Below are 16,362 nucleotides of genomic sequence, written 5' to 3'. Positions count from 1 at the left end.
TAACGAATCTTAGTTGAAGAATTGAAAAGAGACAAAAAAATTATTCCGCCAGATTCCAGACATTCAGGAACCTCTATACAATATCACAAATCTTCTTTTAAGGTTTCTGCACATTTGTCATTTTTCCTGTAAAGCTACATTCATCTTCATACCAAAAGTACCTGTTTCACTTTTCAGATAATAAGGGGGAAAAAAACTCTCTTACATCTGCGCAAAATATGTCTATCCTCATTAGATCCATTTTCTCAATTAAATTCAAGTTTCTCTGTCCAAAAGGCATAAATCTGGGTATTGATTTAACTATAAAATCATGAAACTCCCTGTAGTCTTCTAAAACCATTTTACTTGGATGAGCATATAAGCTTTTAAAATATCAAGTTATTCCAGTATTTAATACACATAACTGCTTCCAGAGGGCTAAAGGCAATAAGGCACAGCTGCCCATTCCATTTGAGGAACTGTAAGTAGTCTACTAGCCAGTGTCTTGCTACTTTCTGGTTTTTTTTTTTAAGCATTTGCTTCTATTTTATTCAGCATGAGTTTGATACCTTCTGAACATGAACCATATCACAAGCAGCCAAAATCAATAACCTATCTAATCAAGGCCCTATAAACTAACAACAGACCCTCGGTGCTCTGTTCCTATAAAATGTAGTTCATTCTAAGTCTTTCCTTCCAAACCAGTCTAACTCTAAATTTATTATCCTCTTCTGACAAGGTTAGAGCATTGTCTACCCAGAGTTCTAGAAAGACCCTTTTGGGGAGCAAATCAATTACATCTTGAAAGAAAAAAAAAAAAAGGAAGAAAGAAAAGGCCTCTCTAAACTCTCCTTGAAATCTTTTTATTTATCTTCAATTTTCTTTTGAGAGCAAGGAATCTTCACCAGGAAGACTTTGTGCAGCCACCAGCCACTCCTTTTCAAATAAAAAGCATGTGTAAATATTTCATAGACATGTCTCTCGTGTGAATTGCACAGTATGAAAAGGAGATGTTAAAGAAATGTTTCCCTAAATCATACCAAATAAGAAATACAAACATTTCCCTAAATCCATGAAGTTTGGAAGTATAAGCCACAAATTCTCCTGGTATAAAAAAAAATCATATGCTTTTTTGACATCCTGTACGCTGTGGCTGAACAGCTTTCACTCAATGACTTCATAGTATATTTGATACTTCTGTTTGTTTTAAGCCTCTTCAACTGACGTTTTCCATCTTAAAAACTGAGAAGGATTTTTGCCTTGAAAGATTATTCATAGGTAGCCATATAAGCAAAACCCAAAGTTTATCCAATTTTTTTTCTCCTCCAGATCTGTGACATTAGACACATGTGTGCAAAACCACTTTTCATGATAGCAATTTTCCTTTATATTTTTGATGTTTAACGAGTCTTTCTCCCCAGCCAGATTCTGAGCTCTTTCTGGACAGGGAGTTTGATGCCTTCACCTTACTGCTGTAAGATTTCTCTGGAGTAGAGCAATTCCAGCATAGTCTGTGATAAATACACAGCTCTTGAGGTGGTTGGAAAATAGCAAACATAGGAAACAGCTGGAGAATGTGGAGAAGTATCGGCAAGAACTTTGGTATGAGTTCCACATATAACCTACTGCTTCTCGGTAAGATATAATCAACAAACCCCTTTAGAATAGTACAAGAAATTAAAATTCGGTATAAATATAATAAACAAGAAATGTGCTAATAAATCAATGGACAAGCAGAAATGATACTATCTTTTGAGAGAACACTCCTAAGTAAACCTAATGTCATAAAGAGGGGCCATAAATAAGTATTGATAGGGAAACGTTAGTGCTGACGTTGGCTACCAATGCTAAGTCTAACAGGGTTCTTAACTGCACTCATTGATCTCTTGTGTTCAGACAATAAGAGGGAGCTTGTGTTCTTTTAGGATCTACTGATAGTCCCATATTTCAAGGAGCTAATCTCTTTTGCTGCTTTGTTTACTGGCTTTGCATCCATTCTCAGCTTTAGCTCTAAGGCAGGCTATCATTGAAAATTCACTGTGATCCAACTTATAAGGATAGGACTCTTCCTGATGGTGCAAGCTCTGTGTGCTATATTTGTGTAAAAGGTGCCATTGCTGGGGTGCCTGGGTAGCTCAGTCGGTTGAGTGTCTGACTCTTGATTTTGACTCAGGTGGTGCTCTCAAGGTTGTGGGATTGAGCCCTATGTTGGGTTCCCTCTCTCCCTCCCTCTCTGCTTCTCTCTCTCTCTCTAAAAAATAAAAGGTGCCACTTCTGACCCATGCTCCATAGTTTATGAGTTGTTTGACCAGTAGTGGTTATGGATGGTCCTTATCTGCCACCCCTATTTCCCTTAATTCTCTTGGGATCAAGCACACACTCTTTCAAGATAGCAGCTGGAGGAAGCAGAGGATCTGTGACCAGGATATATCACTGGTCTGTGTGATGATTGAACCTATGACCTTGAACTCTACAAGCCTGCTAACTAAAGGTCTCATCAAGATACTCAACGATGGAACAGGAAAGCATGAGGAGACCACTCTTGGCCCTTGATTCAGAAAATTAAGAGTCTTTCTCTGAGTGCATTTTGAGCACAAAACAATGTTTTATTTTTCACTCCTTAAAACTACTTCTGGGAGAGTGATTCCCTGTGAGGGTGACACTCTGTGATTCAAAACCATCGTCTTTTTCACATTCAGATGTAATCCAAAATCAATAGCTTTAGCTACTCTCCTTACAAGCTGTTCAAGTGATCCTTCAAATGCAGTGATAAGATGATATTAGCACCACCTGCAGTGACCACAGGCTTCTTCCAGCATGAAGTCTATCACGGCAGCCATCTCCAGCGCAGCCATTACCATGAAAGATTTAACAGCTAGAGTGTCATAATGCAGTTGGTGCTGATGTTCATCTGGTTCTGTGATGTCCATTTGTTCCCCTAACACTCTTTATGCTGGCAAGAAAGCTGATGCATTTTGTTGACCAAGTATCCAAGAGATACAGATCTCCTAGTAGGAGAAATTCCGGAGCTTCCTAAGAGGAAGTTGGAAGGAGTACATTGGCCGTGTGTTTCCCAGCTCAATCTCTCAGTCACTGTGTTCTCATAGGCATGTTACTAGATTTGTATTGTCCAACATATATTGCCCACCATGTCCAAAGGCTGTGATGATACAGACACAACTGCAACTGGGAAAGTAGCGCATTAAAGCAAGGTCTTTATTTTTATTTAGAACATTCCATCAAAAGATCGTCTCTTAGAAGATGCTTGAATTATGCTCATGTTACTTAAATGCAAAAATCACTAACTATATATTCTGTACCTATTACGAAGCAAATAACAAGCCACGTGTGTTTCCCTTAATCTGCTTATTTAATATTTGTTAGTTAACTATAGTTTAACATGCATGTATATAGAACTGCACTGTCCAATATGGTAGCCACTAGCCACATGTCACTACTGAGCATTTAAAAGGTGGCCATTCCCAATAGAGATGGGCTATAACAGGAAAATACATATCAGATTTCAAAAACTAAAAGACAAAAATGTTTTTAAAGAATTTCATGTTGATTACATGTTGACATGATATTACACACACACACACACACACACACACACTTAAAATATATTACTAAAAATAATTTTACCTTTTTGTTACCTCTTTCATGTAACCACTAAAAATTTTTAGATTAAAAAAAATTAAAAAAAATAATAAAAAAATAAAATAAATAAAAATAAAAAATTTTAGATTACATAAAGAGTTCATATTTGAAGCTTCCCTCATGTTTCTGTTGAACAGCACTGATATAGAAGAGAAGGCTAGCTTCAGAGGTCAACTAAGGCAAATAATATCCAAAAAAATGCAATACTTTCTAGCCCTACTCATTTCCAACATCTCCTTCCTTGGAGGGGAAGGAGGAAGAAATCTAAGACACTTATTGTATAAACCATGGACTTCAATGATTTAGAATTTACTAAACTTTGTTCTAGGTAAGTATTCAATGTTGAAGATTCTCAAAGAAAAGTGCCCCTTCTTAAATTGCCCCTAGCTGACTATGACAAGTTTGAAATAGAAGGGAACTTCCTTAACATGAGAAAGAGCATCTATGAAAAAACCTACAAGGAATATCAGAGTTGATGGTGAAAGACTGAAGGAGGTGCCTTAGGATTAGGAACAAGGTGCAAATGCCTTCTCAACACTTCTTTTCCACGTTGTGCTGGAAATTCTAGCCAGGGCCATCAGTCAAGAAATAGAAATAAAAGGGATCCATATCAGGAAGAACTAAAACTGTCTGTATTTGCAGATGCCATGTCCTGTATGTAGAAAATCTTAAGGAACACACACACACACACACACACACACACACACACACAAACTAACAAGTATTAGTAAGGACACAGGATTTAAGATTGATATACAAAAATCAACTGTATTTCTATATACAATGAACAATCGAAAATAAAGTACACTTTCACAATTGCATCAAACATAAACATAAACAAATAAATAAAATACTTAGGAATATATTTGATAGAAAAGTTTCCAGAGTTGTACATGGAAAATCACAAAACATTGCTGAGAGCAATTGAAAAAGATCTAAATAAATGGAAAGACATTACATGTTCATGGACTGGAATACTCAGTATTGTTAAGGTGGCAATTATCTTCACATTGACCTGTGGAATCAATGCAATCTCTTTCAAATTTCCATCAGGCCCATTTTGTTTTTGTTTTTCAAAAGTCAATAAACTGATTCTAAAATCTATTGGAAATGGAAAAGATCTAGAAGAGCCAAAGCAATTTTGACAAAGAACAAAGTTTGGAGAACTTTTACTTCCCAATTTCAAAATTTACTATAAAGCTACAAGTATTAACAGTGGGGTATTGGCACAAATATAGACATAGAGGTTAATGGAGCAGAATTGAGTTCAGAAATAAATTCTTATCTTTATGGCCAACTGATATTCAAAACACACACTAAGGAAGTTCAATGGAGAAATGATAGCCTTTTAACAAATGGGACTGGTACAATAAATGATCTACATGCAAAAAAAAAAAAAAAAGGGAAAGGAAAATAGACCCTTACCTCACATCATACACAAAAATTAACTGAAAAAACATCATAGACTTAAAAGGAAGAGCTAACAATACAGCTTTTAAAAATTTTTTTTTCAACGTTTATTTATTTTTGGAACAGAGAGAGACAGAGCATGAACGGGGGAGGGGCAGAGAGAGAGGGAGACCCAGAATCGGAAACAGGCTCCAGGCTCTGAGCCATCAGCCCAGAGCCCGACGCGGGGCTCGAACTCACGGACGGCGAGATCGTGACCTGGCTGAAGTTGGACGCTTAACCGACTGTGCCACCCAGGCGCCCCAACAATACAGCTTTTAAAAGAAAACAGACAATCTTCAAGATCCTCAAAGATTTCTTAGATTTGACATCAAAAGATTGATTCATAAAAATGTTAATAAGTTGGATTTCATCAAAATTTAACATCTTTATCTTTTAAGAGACATCATTAAGAACATGAAAAGACAAGCAATTGGCTGGTATAAAATATTTGCAAAATACATATCTGACAAAGTACTTATATCCAGAATATACAAAGAACGCACACGCCTCAAGAATAAGACAAACAACCCAATCAAAAATGAGCAAAAGATTTAAATAGAAGATTTAAAGAAGATATACAAATGTCTAATAAGCACATGAAACCATGCCCAACATTAGTCATTAGAAAAACACCAATAGAAACCAAAAGCAGATGTGACTTTACACTCACTAAAAAGGCTATAATAAAAAAGATAGTCAATAATGAAGACGGGCAGAGACGTGGAGAAACCGGAACCCTCAGACGTTGCGGTAGAAACATGAAATGATACACTTCGGAAAAGTGTTTAGAAGTTCCTCAAAATGCTAAACTAACATAGAGTTATGCTATAAACTAGCAATTCTACTCCTAGGTCTATATCCACGAGAAATGAAAACATGTGTCCACACGAAGACTTGGACAGGAATGTTCTTATCAGCATCATTCATAATAGCCCAGACTTGGAAACAGTTTAAGTGTCTATCAGCTAATGAATGGATATCCAAAGTGTGGTATATCCTTTCAGTAAAATACTATTCAGCAATAAAAAGGCAGAGACTATGAATACATGTCACAACATTGATGAATCTCAAAAACATCCTCAGTGAAAGCAGTCTGATGCAAATGCCACATATTATATTATTATAGTATATAATTCTACTTACAGGAAATACCCGGGAAAGTAATAAAAACAGAAAGTAGATGAGCAGTTGCTACGAATAGGAGAAGAGACAGGGAAGGGATTAACAAGGAATACACATGACAGATCACGTTGAGGTGATCAAAATATTCCAAGACTGCTTTAGACTGGTGGTTGCAGAGTTTGGTAAATTTACTGAAAATTTTTGGAATTGTATACTTGGGAAGGGCGAATTATCTGATATGTCAAAAATGCCAAATAAAATGTTTCTAAAACAAACAAACAAAAACTTGTAATCTGGCATTTAAGACCCTGGGTTTTATCATACCCAGAAGAAAACAAGAACAAAACCAAAAATGAAACATATACTATGAGTGTATAAGAGTGTGAACTCCAGAGTCAAGCAGATCTGACTTCTCATCTGTCTTTATCACTTATAAGCCATGGGTCTCAGGGGAGTGATCTTACCTCTCCGAGACTTAAAATCCTTGTGTGTAAGATAGGGTTAATAATAATGTCTCCTTGCAAGATCATCCTGAGAATTAGAAGCAGGGCACACAAAACACTGAGCCAAGCTAAGCACAGTAAATCTTCATTGATTGGTGGCTAGAATTATTAGCTATGTTTTCAAAGTACTTCCAAGCTTTTCCAAAGTAAGCTCATCTTTGGCTCTTTTGGTTAAGCTGTTACTCCTAGACATTCCTGATTTGGCATATTGTATTACGGTTCTGTTCATGTAAAGGTCTCTTTACCGCCTACCGTAACTGCTTATTCTTCAAGATCCACTAATCCCTTTAGAGCATGCCATTTCCCCAGGGGTGCTTCTCGTTCAAACTCTTCTATAAATTTATAAACACACAATCACATTATTGCCATCTACCTTTCCTTGAGTGTACAATTGGACTGATGTGTTTCCATAGTCTCCACTGCCTGAGACCATGGAAGTTACCAAACTCCAGAACTTTTGATTAGGGAGCTCCAGTCAAACTTTTTTTTTTTTAATGTTTATTTATTTTTGAGACAGAGACAGAACATGAACGGGGGAGGGTCAGAGCGCGAGAGGGAGACACAGAATCTGAAACAGGCTTCAGGCTCTGAGCTGTCAGCACAGAGCCCGACGCGGGGCTTGAACTCACGAACCGCAAAATCATGACCTGAGCCGAAGTCGGACACTTAACCGACTGAGCCACCCAGGCGCCCCAATGGTCAAACTTCTAAATTCTTCTTTACCACCATTGCAGAGGCGGTATGTAGTTTGACAGATATTTACTATCCCTGTATCCAGATTAAATCTTTACAGAAATATATTTGCATCAATATCCATTGATCCGTTTGGAATGGATAAATAAAAATGTTTAGGAAAAGATAAAAGTCCTATAAAATGCATATGAACAATTTGCCCAGGCAACTGTTTCATCTTTGGCTGCTAGACAAAGAAACCCAAGCTCATTACTCCTTATCCTGCTTTCTAAAGGGTTAAGCACTCAAGACTAGTAGAAATGAACTCGGTGGGAATAGGCAAGAAAATAAATTTCAGTGTCTTAAATCTCTAATTTGTAAAGAAAATTTGAGCCCCCTATTCTTGAACTCTCTCAATATACTGCAAACATTCAGCCGTGCTTTTGTGAATGAAGCAAGGCATTACCGTAGTCACAATTAATCTTCCTTATTAACAACTTAGTAGCTCTGTTTCTTAGAATAGAAACATACATTGTAAGAAATGTTTCCTTATTTTACCTCCTATAGTTCTTTCAAATGAAAAAATCAGACGTTTTCCAGGAGTTTAGACATCAAAATCTCAACCAAAAGACCTGTCTTTATCAAAGGAAATAACTGCTCTTGCTAAGATTTTTATTCTTCAGAAGATTTCTAAATTGCCCCCTTCCTTTTTTAAAATACCTTACAACAGATAACGACCTACATCATTCTGTTTTTTGTCACTTTTGATGGGATCTTCTCTTTTAGGCTCCATTCATTCGTCTTTCTCTATCAAAAAGTATTAGCTGTTATACAATTTGAGAAAACTTCCTGGTAGTCCCAGTGTGAGGTTGGGTGCAGCTTTTTCATGGCCATGCGTCAACACAGACTAGGAGTGTGACCTTAGATGAGAGCTTCAAAATGTAGTCAGATCAAAATACCAACCCACGTATCTCAAAGGTATTTTCAGGTAATAACTGAGACCGACCACAAGTATGAAAATACTTAGTGATTTGAGGTAAAATTCAAAATCATCATCATGCTCATTACATCTCTTCCTGGCTCCGAATGGCAGGACCCACCAGAGATAAATCTCAAGCTCCCATCTGTCCCTTGAATTTCAAAGGTATGTCGGCTTAGTAAATTTCATCTTTTTTTATTCATGAAAGAGGGGAATGACCTTCATAAATTAACTTGGAGTTTTCTGTTTGAAAAGAAGCAGAGATTTGGGGCAGAGGTTTATTTTGAGTCTTGGCCTCACTTCTTAAAGCTCTGAGCAAATCACTCAAACTCTGGTCAGTGTCCTCATCTGAAAAATGGGAGTGAACACCAATGGTTATAAAACCCTTTAGCGCTGCTCAGATGTAAATGCTCATGCAATATTTAGTAAGTCTGTTTTAAAAGAATGCATGTTCAATATTTGAGGAATTCTAACACCTATCAGCTCTATTACTTGTTCTATTGTGTGTTCTATTGTGAATTTACGAAACAGAGTAATTTTGTAGGAACAGAGGAAGAGGCAAGGAGAGAGACCGATGTACAAATATGCCAGAGTTGAAAGGATATTTCTTGAATATCTTGCCTGTTTTTATAGCAGAATATGGGAGAAATGGGTAAAAAGAAAGCTTCCTCACTGCCCGAGCCAATTCGACTCGTGCAGAGCTAATTAAACATGTCTTGAGTATATAAAATATATCATCCCCAGATAACAGCATACTGTTAAGTTCTTCATCTTATTAAGAGCTTGCATTAATGCTTCTTCAACATAAATTTTATACCCAGACAGGTACTATTTGAGACATCTCACAATAGGAATGACCTAAATTAGGGTGACAGAGGCAAGATGGATCACCGGTGTCTGTCTCAATGAGAAGAGGAATAAGGATTCCATCTTCCAAGATTGTCCAATTCTAATGCACTAACATTATTTTCTGAAAAAGCTTCCTTCCTCGGGCCTTTGGGCCCCTGGGAGCTCTGTATACAGAGAAGAGATTTCACAATCCAGGAGGATAAACCCCAAGCCCCAAAGTCATAAAATCAAGGCTGAAAGGCCCTTACAGAACCCTGAAACTCCACACTTCTCCAATGAGTAAAACAAAACCCAAACAGGTGCCAGGTCTAAGGGTATGGGCACGGATACCTAGTATAGCATTTTGAGAGAAAAAGAAAGCTAATATAAGCAAGATATCCACCAGAACTTATTCGAACGCTATAAATAAAAAGAAATAAAATTTTAAGAATGAAACAATTCCATCAATTGATCTCATTGGCCCTTTCCTTTCATATTTTCTACTACCTACTCGACTGTCCTAAAACACTACTCTGGCTCATGACCGCCTACACTTTGGATATACTACCTCCAGAGCATTATTCCTCTAACTTATATTTAGATACCCCTTTTTGGTGCAGACGTTTCCCCTCTGGGATGCCCCCTCTCCACACCACCAAAGGTGAAGCGAAACCCAGCAAGAGCACCACGAGTCACCGCAAGGTTCTACAAAATAGCTGGCAACTAAGAACTTGATCATATTGGATTGCTTAGAACAAGCTCTCCTTATGTAACTCCCCGGAACTTCCATGACTCTTCCCCTGCTAAGTAAATCAAGGCCAAACTCCTTCAGGAGACAGCTATTCAAAGGCCAATTCACTCAGGTACCAAGGCTCATTTTCTACTATTTTCCTACGTTCTATTCCACAAGTTCTCAACTGGACTATACACTGGAATCACTTAAGGGACTTTAAAACACTGTGAGTGAGCACTCAGACCCCACCTCAGACCAATTTAAGGAGAGTCTCTGGTTGATGGGACAGGAACATCAAAGGAAATGACATACAGTGACCGAAAGCACAGTGTCTAGAAACGGACAGCCTGGGCTTAACACGGCTACCCTACTTACCTGTTGTAATGCTCACAGGCAAGTTACTTAACCTTCCTCTGCCTCAGATCACTCTCTATAAAATGAGGAAAATCACAGACCGCTTTTGTAGGGCTATTACAAGAATTAAATAAATGAATACATGCAGAGCACATAGAATTATGCCTAACACATAGAAAGCCTTACGTAGTGTTGTCATTATTATTATATTTGAAGATGCAGGACAGAGATATGTCTAAAGGGATTAATCTATATTTCCTGATTTGAATTTAATTGGACGTTGCTTTAAATAGCCCTTAAAACTGCCTTTAAAAAAAGTCAGTTTCAAGGAGTGTTTCGGTATCACAAAACTTCATCGTTTAACACTGAAAACAAACATGATGGAAAAAAATCGCAGGACGCGTAAAACTTCAAGATAATTGTGGTAAGTGAAATAAGACAGACATAAAAGGACAAATACTGTATGATTCCACTCGGATGATACAACTAGAATCGTCAAATTTGTAGAGATAGAAAGTAGAAATGTGGTTGCCAGGGGCTGGTGGTGGGGTGGGGAGAAGTGGAGAGTCGCTGTTTTATAGACACCGAGTTTCGGTTTGGAAAGATGAAAAAGCTCTGTAGTTGGATGGTGGTGACGGTTGCCCATCAATACAAATGTACTTAATGTCATTGAACTGCACACTTAAAAATGGTAAATCTCAGGTTATGATATTTAACCACAATAAAACATGTTAAGGGGCGCCTGGGTGGCTCAGTCAGTTAAGCGTCCGACTCTTGATCTCAGCTCAGGTCATGATCTCAAGGTTCCTGGGTCTGAGCCCTTCACTGGGCTCTGTGCTTGTGAGTGGAGCCTGCTTGGGATTCTGTCTGTCCTTCCCCTGCTTGTGCTCTCTCTCTCTCTCTTTCTCAAAATAAATAAATAAACTCGAGCAATGTAAAAAAAAAAAAATAAACAGTAAAATAAAATCACAGAACATAGAATGTACAGTGTTTTCCCAGATTGTAAGATTACCTTCAATCTGTTTTTCTTTAAAACAAACAAACAAACAAACCATTTGTATTCTTTCTTCTCTTTCATGCTTCCCAGGCCATTATTTCAATAACTTTTTTTTTTAATTTATGACCTCACTTTTCATGGGTACAATGGGAAACTGACCCAACCACAAAAATATTTCTCAGTGATATCCTTTGCCGTGAATTGGAGCTATAGAGAATGCCCTGTGACTTCTAGGGTTTCCCCAAATAGAAAATCCTGAAAACTGATGGGTAAATTTTCACTGACATTGTACAGTTTCTGTAGAGTTGACATCTGATTGATACTGTGACAGCTTTTTCAAACCTTATATACCGTTAGTTCAAATGTATTAGAGACTGCTCTTGACTTTGTAAAGTCATTAAAGAAAAAAACAGGGGGTAGGGTGAGGATTAAAAAATACTTCATTGACATCCCAAGGGCACTTACATTGACAGAATAATGGTCCTCATTTGGGGATCATTTCTTTGGAAGGAAATGCATGTGTGTGTGTGTGTGTGTGTGTGTGTGTATACATATATATACATATATATACATATATACTGCTTCTAGGGACAATGTGTCGCCCCTGCAACTCCTCCAGATTCATTAAAGGACCAATGGAATGGCGACTCTGCATACATTTACGCACCGTGTGAGACACTTCTACTGAAATTCAATTGTGACTCTGAATGCTTCAGACCAGATACAATTTTAACATTTTCTGCTACACGAGTGGGAAGACCAAATAGCTATTTCAGATTCACATTTCCCTTTTCCAATTGATCGTGGCACTCCCCCTGGAACGCCCCCCATGTTACAACAGCTCTAACTTTCCAATTCATTTTCACTGGAAAAGTCTAAACTTGAAGCAATCCCTTCTACTCTACCAGTCACTGTGGTTCCCCTAAGGGTATTTTTGTGTTGAAGTAAGTCACTGAGTGGCAGACTGATAGCTTTTTGTCTTCCGAAGCTCATTGACTAAGAAAATAATACACATAACGGCAGCCTATTCCAACAATATCCCAAGGGGAAATGAGTCCATTGCCACCCACTTTTAGTGATGGGGATAGGGAGGGTTAGGGAATAAAACACCTTGGGGGTGGGGGTGGGGGCTACAAAGGGTAACACACCAATACTCTATGTTTTGATGAAAAAAGTAAAAAAACTCTATCGTAAAAACTGTGCCTCTTTATCAAATATAGTATAAGGTACCCACTGTCACTTGTGGTTAGAAGCGAGCTGGTAAAAAAAAAAAAAAAAGATTCATGGATAATAGATATTTCAGTGAATTTGTACATTGCTTTGCTAAGCGAAAACCCAAAAAACGAAAGGGGCATCAAAATGACTCTCTGTTATTCAGAGGACACAATCTCTCCAAATTTTCAGGGATTGTCAATGCTCAACACAACATACTTCAAATTGTGACTTTAAATCCTTCCTCCAAGTGCTTGATACTACTTTTTTTCCTTCAGGGTATTGCACACCAAGTGTTCAGCTTCAAATCAGAAATATAAAATTTGAAGGATCAACGTATTGCTGCATCAGGTGCCATAACTGTATCTTATAAATATTTTCACTTTCACCTGTGTAAAAAGCAGCATACTCACGTTCAAGGAGCATGGAATTGTATTTCTGTTTACAATTTTATAAACACAGCTATGCTTTTCTTTCAGCGCCATGATCTGCAGCTGTAAAATGTCCTTAACACTATTTGTTAATAATCTGATTTCATGTAAAGTTTCTTCCTTCCTTCTGAATAGATTTCTTAAAAAAAAAAAAAACTCATTTATATCTATTTTTTTTTAAATTTTTTTTTTCAACGTTTATTTATTTTTGGAACAGAGAGAGACAGAGCACGAACGGGGGAGGGGCAGAGAGAGAGGGAGACACAGAATCGGAAACAGGCTCCAGGCTCTGAGCCATCAGCCCAGAGCCCGACGCGGGGCTCGAACTCACGGACCGCGAGATCGTGACCTGGCTGAAGTCGGACGCTTAACCGACTGCGCCACCCAGACGCCCCTATATCTATTTTTTAAGAACTGGTGCACTGAGAAATAGTTCACTTGTCCTGAAACACTAAACTCCTAGGGCTTCGAGTGTAACGTGACAATAACATCAGAAAGTAAACAAAACAAGGATTTTAAAAAGAGAAGTGGCTCAGGAAGTTAAGCCTCTAACTTTGGCTCAGATCATGATCTTGCAGTTTGAGTTTGAGCCCTGCATTGGGCTTTCTGCTGTGAGCACAGAGCCTGCTTCCAATCCGTTGTCCCCCTCACTTTCTCTGCCCCTCCCCAACTCATAATCTCTCTCTCTCTCTCTCTCTCTCTCTCGGTCTCTCTCAAAAATAAATAAACATTTTAAAAAAGGGAGAGAGAAGAAGAAACCATTTATTTGATTAGGCAGTGGGATTGTAAGCAATTGTCTTAAGTTTCTCTTACTCCAGGATTATATTTTGAAATAAAACCTAAAAAATAACAAGACCCAGAATTGATTTGGTATTTTATCATTTCCCACGTGTTCTAGTATTTCCTTATTTTCCAAAGACACCATCAAGATGAGTAGAGGCTAAGGCTATTAGTCCCATTTTATGGATGAGGACAATGAGGTTCTTAGAGACTGAGACAAAGAAAGAAGGCACACACATCCATACAGCATTTCAACCTGAGAGACAAATATCTATAAATGGTTTCAATGGAAATCCTGAATGCACCACAACTCAGAATAAGAGGGAGTGTCACCCTGAGAGCAGCAATCACCTCTGGCATCTAGCTCCTTTCCAGAACATGGAACAGCATGCAAAGTCACTAGCACCCCAGATTGCCTCACCCCTTCTCAGAGCTGTGATCTCCAGCTCCATGGGGGCCTTCCTCCAAGCTTCTAGGTTTGAGAAACTCATTATTCCCTTTGCTCCTCCAGCCTCAGGCATGGTGACAGCTTCCTGTAGTTAGCTCTGTGCTACCCCAGCTCTCCCATTTTGATTTTTGAGTGTTCCGTACCCACTCAGCTGGTGCCCTTTATGAAATTCTCTCTGTGGAAATATTCACTGTGCGTCTGATTTCCCGACTGAACCCTGGCTAATACAGACATGTTAACCACACAAAGAAGCACTTACTTGTACATTTCTGTCAATCCAGTAACACAGATTATATTTTTAAGTGTAGCCTGATTTAAGAAGTTAAATATTCATTCACATCAGTCTGTGTTCTTGGAGATTTGCCATGTGCAACCTTTGGTCAGACAGCAGCTGGCCACCTGCTTTCCTTCCATGTTCCCCAACTTCCAGGGCTAAATGGACAGACAATTTCTCTTCTCGTGGACATTTTAGAGAAAGCCCTACCCATCACTGAAATGAAAACATTGGTACTACAGGTAGTTTACTGTCATTTAGATTCTTAATAATTTCCTCCAACCTTGTACATGTGACTGCATCCAGAGGTACAAATCAAACAGTTCAATTTTTCTGGAATAGTGAAAACAATCCTGCTAATCTGTTATAACTTTAAACATAAGGCATTTAAGGCCAAATTCAGAAACAAAGCCAAATATGGTTCAACTTTTCTAAGCCTTGGCTTGGTTTATACTTTGCAGTGTTTTAGCTAACATCCTATTTCTAAAGATTTCAAGGAGTATGTGATACTTAGAAAAAAACTAGTTCTAACAAAATAATATTCTGATGAGTTAAGTGTAAATGAATCAGAAACGTAAGAATGATATTTCCCTTGAAACACACAGGGATTTAAAAGTTAATGGAAAAAAGTGCTGGCAACTCACATCTAGAATTTTTATTGAAACCAGGATGTTTGAATAAACATTAGACATTCAACTAACTCCAACTGAAATGGGGTTCACCAATCCTTAATTATAACGGCGCTTGAAATGATGAGGAAACAGGTCACATTCATGTTTCAGACAGAAAGCTTTACTTGGCAGACATATTTCTGACTTAAGGAACCTCTGTAGTCATATTATGGCAACCAATTGAGATATTAAAACAGACAGTGAAGTTTTAAACTCAGTCTGGCAAGCACCATGCGAAAATAACTACCAACTGGAAATTTAAAAGAGAGAGAGAGGGAGAGGGAGAGAGTCAGGAGTATAATGATTAAGTTTTAGAAGGAAGTTAGAACACGACACATAATTTAGAAAGAATATGTCTTCTTAAATGGGCTAATAATGAGCTAATCACATAAGAATCTGAAGAGTGGTATGTGTTCAGGTTCCTCCTGCTCATTCTGGGGATTGTAATTTGAAGCTGCAAATTGAAAAGGCTTATGAGTAGGAAACGGACAGACATGTGATGGAATTTTAATGCCTCAGATGCCTACTGCCGAATTAAGCTAGTAGTGGGCCACTTGGAACTTCTGTGGCCAGGCGGTCGGCTTGGGACAGTATCATGTGAATTCCCAATGGCTGGAAAATCACCTCTAGGGTTGTCCAGAGCCCTGCTTGAAATAAGGCAGAAGCGAAGCTAACTGTACCCTAGTTGCTAAACCTTAGCGTGCATCTGCCAAACTTAGCTTGGATCAGAATCACCTGGAAGGCTTGTTAAAATGCACATTGCTGGATTCTACCCTAAATTTCTGATTCAGAGGGGCTATCTTGGAGCCCTAGAATTTGCATTTCTAACAGTCTCTGAGGTGAGGCTGATGCTGTTGGTTTGGGCAATCTTTAGAGAACCACTGAATCATACACGATGGCTAAGGACTGTTCAAAGCCACGACTAACTGTAGAAGCCAGTTTGCAAGTGTTTTATATTAACATCCTAGAAAAGAGCTGCAGGGCTTTTAGCTCTAATGCATCCCCTCATAGACCAGAGCTGCTTGAGGAATTTGCTGAAATAGAAAGAGATGAACAATTCCACAACAAAATCATCATAAATGCTTTTGGAATTAAATATGGCACACCTTCAAAAAGGATTTTAAAAATAAACTCAGGGGGCGCCTGGGTGGCGCAGTCGGTTAAGCGTCCGACTTCAGCCAGGTCACGATCTCGCGGTCCGTGAGTTCGAGCCCCGCGTCGGGCTCTGGGCTGATGGCTCAGAGCCTGGAGCCTGTTTCCGATTCTG

This window comes from Leopardus geoffroyi, chromosome A2 (assembly GCF_018350155.1).
Source record: "Leopardus geoffroyi isolate Oge1 chromosome A2, O.geoffroyi_Oge1_pat1.0, whole genome shotgun sequence".
Lineage (NCBI taxonomy): Eukaryota > Metazoa > Chordata > Mammalia > Carnivora > Felidae > Leopardus > Leopardus geoffroyi.
Note: the sequence above shows the minus strand (reverse complement) of the source record.